The 7,056-nt window shown below is 45.9% G+C and overlaps 1 protein-coding gene across 2 annotated transcripts in view; it reads left to right on the top strand.

The window, feature by feature from the left end:
- The first annotated feature begins 1,128 nt into the window (after window positions 1–1,128).
- EYA3 (EYA transcriptional coactivator and phosphatase 3) overlaps window positions 1,129–7,056 on the top strand; it is a 66,905-nt gene continuing 60,977 nt past the window's right edge. For both annotated transcript variants that reach the window (XM_048500278.1, XM_048500275.1), the window contains exon 1: window positions 1,129–1,261. The gene's annotated coding sequence lies outside the window, so the exon portion shown is untranslated. The remainder of the gene's footprint in view (window positions 1,262–7,056) is intronic.

The raw sequence follows: 7,056 nt of genomic DNA, 5'->3' as shown, positions 1-7,056 counted from the left end.
AAAGGGGCAGGCAAGCATTGGAGTTATTCATAATTTTTCTTTGGTGATAAAAGGAATTTTTAAAAGGAAGGAAAAATGGATGGCACAAGTGAAAAATTCTAAGAGAGTGCAGGTCCTAGTTCAGGAGGGGTTATGTAAACTTAATCAGACTTTACAACTACATATGTTAAAGTTTATAGTAGTAAAAAGAAAGCATGTGGGGGGTGGGAGTGGCGACAGCAGGGAATCTAACAACATTCTGTCGTAGCTGCTTTCAGTTTTTGGCTATGGTTTAGCGCTGTAAGATTCCGAGAATAGCCTGACAGACGGTACCTGACATTAATTCCAACCACCTCAGTAAGTGATTACTCTTTGAGAGTCAACTAGGAATCCTGCATATTATAAGATCCTTGGGGGGGGGGGGGGAAGGAGCGTGGGACACTCCACTTTGCCTGCTACAAGTATTTGGTTCAGGCATTCCTTCAAGTAGTGTGACTCTCACCATCCAGAGTTCAATGGGACATATACTTCCACTTAAACATGTTTAGAAATGGAGACCCATTCGATCTGATCGGATTTATTCGACTGCTTTTTAAACAAATTCAGAACCGGAGCTGCGTGGTATGAACTCAGGCAAGCCTGCTAAACGTGGTTTGCTCTTGAATAATATCGTTGGGCTTAATAAAATAACTTGTTTAATATGATTATTAATAAATCCCTTATATTAAATGTATACGATATCCTGCAGCTTGAGCGTCCAGCAGTCTCATTCAGTTACACATCACAGGCCAACTTGGCAGAGCGCGCATGCGCCTTAAATCCCTACCAGCGTCTTCATGCTGCCCCCTTTCGGACGCTGCGGCAACAACTCCCGGAGCAGGGGCCGGGTGCCCCCTAGCGACCAAGGCCTGCAGTGCAACCCTTCGGAACAAACGTAAGGCAGTTGTTCCCTCACAAAGCGTCAAAGGGGGAGGGGAAGGGCGGTGAGCGAAAACCCGGCAACTTCAAAAACAAAGCCTGTCTTTTATGAACAGCAGCGATTTCGAGACAGGCAAGCGCAGAACGGGGATGCCGATAAACAGAAGCAGCCAGCATTCAAGCTTCGGCCAACCGGCTCGCCCTCGAAACGTCACATCCGCCGGCGGCACTTCCGCTTCCGGGTGTGAGGGGGCAGCGAGGGGGGGTTGGGTTGCCTTCTTTTCTTTCTGGACAGCCGGCCCGTCGCCGTTGCAGCTGCTGCTTCCGCCATGTCGTGTATCGGCTCCACAGACGCTTCGTCACGGTGAGGGGAATTTGAAAAAAAGAAAGCGCCCCTCCCTCCGTTTCCCCTCGCGCGCGGTCAGTGGGCGTGGCCTAGGCTGCCGTTGCCGCCGTGGCCCCTCCCCTTCGCGGCTCGCGCCTCACCCTCTCCCCCGCCGGTTACCCGGACAATGGAGGGCGCGGGAGGAGGGGGAGGAGGTGGGGTCTCTGTCACGTATTCCTCATGGAGTCTCGAAACTTCTGCGTCCCCTCAGTACGGTCTGGCCCAAGCATGAGGGGTCCCTTAAACGGGACAGGCCAAGGTTGAACGATGACCCGTACTCTGCCCCCGCTACTCCCCTATAAGGCTGCCTAATGGAGCCGGCGTGGCATAGTGGTTAGAGTGCCAGACGATTATCTGGGAGACGCAGGTTCAAATCCTAGTTGGAGAACTGCGTTTGTTTGATTTCCCACTCTTCCACACGAATGGCTGACTCTTATCTGGGGAACTGGATTTTGTTTCCCCTCTCCTGCCAGCAGGCTTCATGTTTAAAACTGGGGAAACAAATCCAATTCCCCAGATAAGAGTCTGCTGCTCATGTGGACCAGTCACGGGTCTCTTAAGAACTCTCTCAGCCCCACCTGCCTCACAAGGTGTGGGGACAGGGAGGTCTGTAAGCTGCTTAGAGACTCCTTATGGTTGAGGAAAGTGGGGTATAAATCGAGACTCTTTTTCTGTGCTAAAGAAGCTTAACTGGGTGACCTTGGATCAGTCACACACTCATACCTCACATAGTTGGTATGAGGGTAATGGAGGGGAGGACAATGGTGTAGGCCAGTGATGGCGAACCTATGGCACGGGTGCCAGAGGTGGCACTCAAGAGACCTCTCTGTGGGCACACGCAAACAGAGTTCGTCATGTGGGAGGGGGGGATCGCCTCCCCCACACACATCTAGGCTTGCCTGGGCTGCTGGGCTCAATTATTAGCATTAAACCTAAGGCCTACTTTTGGGGAAGCAGTATAGGTAATCGTGTTAAGCGCTGTTAAACCCCACTGATTTTCATTCAAAAAACTAAAGCGCGATCCTTTACCTGGGAGAATGTAAAACTTCGGTTGCTGTGGCAATGAGGGTTTTGCTTCTAGGAAGTAAACCCTTCTAGGGTCGTGATTCACCCGTTCGAAGAGTTGCACGGTTGCTTCAAAGCAAAGCCAACAACTACCACCAAGCTTATTCCCGAGTAACGCATTACCTTGGATCCAACCATTTTTTCTAAACTGAATTGCCGTGTTCTAAACTGAATTGCCGTGTTGGCACTTTGCAATAAATAAGTGGGTTTTGGGTTGCAATTTGGGCATTCGGTCTCAAAAAGGTTCGCCATCACTGGTGTAGGCTTTTTTGGGCATCTTTTAGGGAAGAAGGTGGGATATGAGCAAAGTAAATAGCAAAGAGCCAGGACAGAATGTGTTTTTTTAGGTGCCACCAAATGATTTAATTCCAAGCCAGAAACGTGTCTGTTTTCTTCAGTACTGTCTACTTTGCCCAGCAGTGACCTTTCAAGTTCTCTTGTAACAAAAAGGTTTTGTGGGATGTACCAAAACGAATGACAGGAATGCCCACTGGAAACAATGGGAGAAGCCCATGGAATATAATGGGAGCTAAGACTTGCACAGGCTCCCTTGAAATAGAGCATGCAAAAGTCTCAATTATGGAAAAAAAATTAGAAATATGCCCTAGGCCTGGAACAACAGCCCCCATAATGGAATTAGAGTCCCTGGGCCCAGATAGACTGCTTTGGGCCTAAAATGAAAGTCCCCAACTTGGAATGATGGTCCCTGACAGTAGCAGGAGTATTACCAAAGGCTTTCAGGGCTGGAATTACAGGTGTTGTGTGGTTTCCAGGCTGTATGGGCATGTTTTAGTAGCATTCTGTCCTGATGTTTCGCCTGCATCTGTGGCTGGCATCTTCAGAGGATCCGAGGGTAGTAAAGCAAGTGGAGTATGTGTACCTGTGGAATGTCCAGGATGGAAGAAAGAACCATTTGCCTTTACAACAAGTGTAAAGGGTGCAATTAGCAAGCTTGATTTGCATGTGTTGGGTGAATCCACCAATTTAGCATGTGAGTAACCATGAAGATAGCATAATCAATTAGTGAGGGCATCTGCATTGTAGTAGCCTGGCCTTTTGATCTTATTGATTTCTTACTGCCTAGAGAGGTGGGTGGTGTTCACTAGCCCTTTGACTGCTTACTGCCTGGAGACATCCTTTGTCTGGGTGGTGTTCATTAGTCATGTCTTGATTCTAGTGTTTTTCAGTACTGGTAGCCTAATTTTGTTCATGTGCTTGTGGGGTTCAATGGCTTCTCTGTGTAGTCTGACATAGTGGTTGTCCAGAATTTCTGTGTTTTCAAATAATATTCTGTGCCCAGTTTGATTTACCAGGTGTTCTGCTATTGCTGGTTTTTCCGGCTGAATTAGCCTGCAGCGCCTTTCATGTTATTTGATTCATGTCTGGGCGCTGCGTTTGGTGGACCCTACGTAGGCTTGTCCACAGCTGCATGGTACGCGGTGGACTCCTGCAGAAGTTAGAGGATTCCTCTTATCCTTTGCTGAACGTAGCATTTGTTGAATTTTCTTAATGGCAGAAGTGATTGGCAACTGTAATGGCAGTCCTTGGGACTTGAATCAGTGATCTGGGACCAGAAGGACATTCCCCCAGAGTGGTGTGATGAACCCAGGGAGCGACAGAGATACTCTGGGACTGGAGTGATAATACTACTTCTATGCCTAGGGGCCATCAGTCTTTCCTGGGGGCTGCTGTTTCAGTCCCAGAACACTGATTTTATCCCCAGTGACTATCATTTTACTTTAAGGGCTGTCACTGCAGGCCCAGACTACTGATTCCAGTCCATAATTCTACTTGGTGGGCTGTCATTCCAGTTCCAGAACATTTTCTAGGGGCTGTTGTTCCAGTCTCAGGAGCTGTTATTCCACTATGAACTGTTATTCTCATCCAAGGCCCATGATTTCTCTCTGGGGGCTGTCATTCCAGCCCAGAGCAGTCCCTCTTGGCCTGGGGCTATCATTCCACTCTGGGGGCTGTCGGTACAGTCCCGAAGCAGTTCATCTGTTTTAAGGACCATCATTCCACTCTAGGGACTGTAATTCCAGGGCCACTTTCTGGAAAACCAGTCTGCCTTTTTGTTATAAGTTTTATGTGTTTTAATGTTTTTCAACAGAACCCATACAAGTCAGTTGGCATTCCTCGCTCCCATTATGTCCTTCATGCCTTCAGGCATCTCCCATTACAGCCAGTGGCATTCTTGCCATTTGGTTTAGTACATCTCTGCTTTTGCAACCTCAGACTGTATGGTGTAGCCTGTGGCGATTAGAGCCTCAAACAGGATCTGGGTAAGACCTGAGTTCAACTGCCTACGCACTCTGTCATGGAAGCTATCTGGATGATGTTGGGCCTGGCTTACGTCGCAGGTGTGCTGTGATGGGAAAGCAGAGGAGAGGAGAACAATGTTAGCTGCTTTGGGTCTCCATTGGGAAGAAAAGGGGGGAATACAGGAAGTACATAAACAAGATCTTCTAACAGGAGATGCTGCAGTTGAAAATCTGAGATGCAAATCATGGTCCTTTTCTTTTATGGATGTTTCGATTTCACTCTGTACTGAATGGAGCCATTGGTTCATGTAGCTTATTACTGTCTGTTGTGCTTGGCAATGCTTGCAAGTTCTCACAAAGAGAAGGGTTTTGCTGAATACTTGCCATTAGGGGTCTTCCACAGCATCTGCTTCCTGAGATCCTTTTAATGAGAGGTGCTGTGGAATGAGCCTGAAACTGTTCACATGCAGATTATTCGGTCTGCTGCCCAGTCACATGCAACCCTTCTCCCAACTTTAGGGAGTTTTATGAACATGGTTTATACAGAGTCAGATGATAGATCTGGCTCCCTGAGTATTGTGCACTTTATCTGGGGTAATTCTCCAGTGCCTAAAGCAGGGATATTTCTTTCCCTATCCCTACCACTTTTGGTCTTTGGCTGGAGATTTAGGGTGGAACCTGGAGCCCTATGTGTCCCAGCATGTGTTTTGAATCTAAACTATTGGGCCAGGCGGGTAGGATTTGAATGGGACAGATCAGCCTGAGTAAACAACCAGCCTCCAGCTTTTGTTGGCTTGTAAAGCACTCCCACAATTGCCTATGGTAGGTTTCCTATAGATTTTTAATATTTAAATTGTTACTACGTGTGCTCACACAACACTTTGCGGTTCAGGTTGTTAGGAATCTCCTTGGTATACTTATCTGTGGGCAAGTCAGTGTCTGACACTTTCCAAAAGAATGTTTCATAAGCCCAGCAGTTCCAGAAGCTGCATTGTGAACTTCAGAGGTGATTCATGCTTGACTTTCACATTTGGGTACAAAAAGTATCTGAGTTCACATTGGCAAATTACCATTGATTGATGTCATATGTTTGAATGGTTGGATTTCCCTGTAGTAAATGCAGATGCAGGACTGGGAAAGGAATGATCTTGTGCAACAGTTCTCAAGAAGGGGAACCTACTAACATAAAAAATGTGTTATTTTCTGCATGTATCTTATGCCTCTAAAATGAATGGTATACAAAGTTTTAAAAAGTTAAATATGGTTTTGCAAGATTGTATATAGATGAAGGTGATCCCCTTTTGTTCATGTGATACCTGTACGAGTGCCAGCTCCACATAAGTGATGCCACAAGATGGTAGGACAAGATGATTTAAATGTGTTTCACCATGTGATGTATGGAATTTATCTTTTTAATGTTCTTCTGTTGTACCCCGCCTTTCTGTCCAGTGGGGACCCAAAGCAGCTGAAAACATTATCCTGTTCTCCATATTACCCTCATAATCATCCTATGATGTAGGTTAGGCTGAGAGTCACCCGCCAAGCTTCCATGGCATAGTGGGAACTTGAACCTGGGTCTCCGAGTTCCTAGTCCAGCACTGTAACCATGATGCTTGTTGATGGATTATAGCAGTTTGGAGTAACTGTGAAAAATCTACTATCTGAAAATATAACTAAACCTTTGAGTAACTGCAGGGACAATTTCCATTTTCCTTATTTCTTTATTTACTGGTATTTGGTTTAGTTCCTTATTTATTTATTTAATTGGTTTATTTAGTTGTGTTTTTTCCTGGGGGGACCCATAGCAAGTTTCAGCAATCCTCTACAGGTCAGTTTGGGCCTCTTCGGCTACATACCTCCCCTCCCATCTTGCTAATTCCTGTGCAGTTAAATCTGACAACTGGCTTATACCAACACACCCAGCAGGACACAGAAAGAATGCATGCTGTGAGTCAGCTACCACAAAGATGTCCTTGGAACATCATATGTTGCATGCTTGAACTGCTGCTTTGAATTCTGATCTCTTGTGAGTCTTCTCTAGAGAAAAGGTGGAGTACAATGCCAATGCCCAGGAGAATATGAGGCAGAAGTCTGGAAAAGGAAGCCAGGATTTGAATTGTGAAGATTGGAAGCTTATAAGAAATGGAATTGCCTGAATTACCCTTTGCTGTTTGTCCCTATTATCACTTTGAGCATGTTGAAGTGACTGTTATATTGTTTAAACTTTTCTGTGCTTCAGGAAGACACATGTTCTAAAAACATTTGGTTCGGTAGCCATCTATAGGTTTCGTTTTTTACGAACATTTCTAATTTTTTTGCATATGAATGTTTGATGGGGCCACTTTATTTATATGTGTGTGTCTGTGTTATTTTTATTTTTTTGCAGCACAGGAGCTAGGACTGAAAATGAATCCCACAGTAGCTTAGCTGCTGATTCAGCCATGATAC

Source organism: Sphaerodactylus townsendi, linkage group LG06 (genome assembly GCF_021028975.2).
Source record: "Sphaerodactylus townsendi isolate TG3544 linkage group LG06, MPM_Stown_v2.3, whole genome shotgun sequence".
Taxonomy (NCBI): Eukaryota; Metazoa; Chordata; class Lepidosauria; order Squamata; family Sphaerodactylidae; genus Sphaerodactylus; species Sphaerodactylus townsendi.
This window is presented reverse-complemented; position numbering and strand designations above follow the sequence as displayed.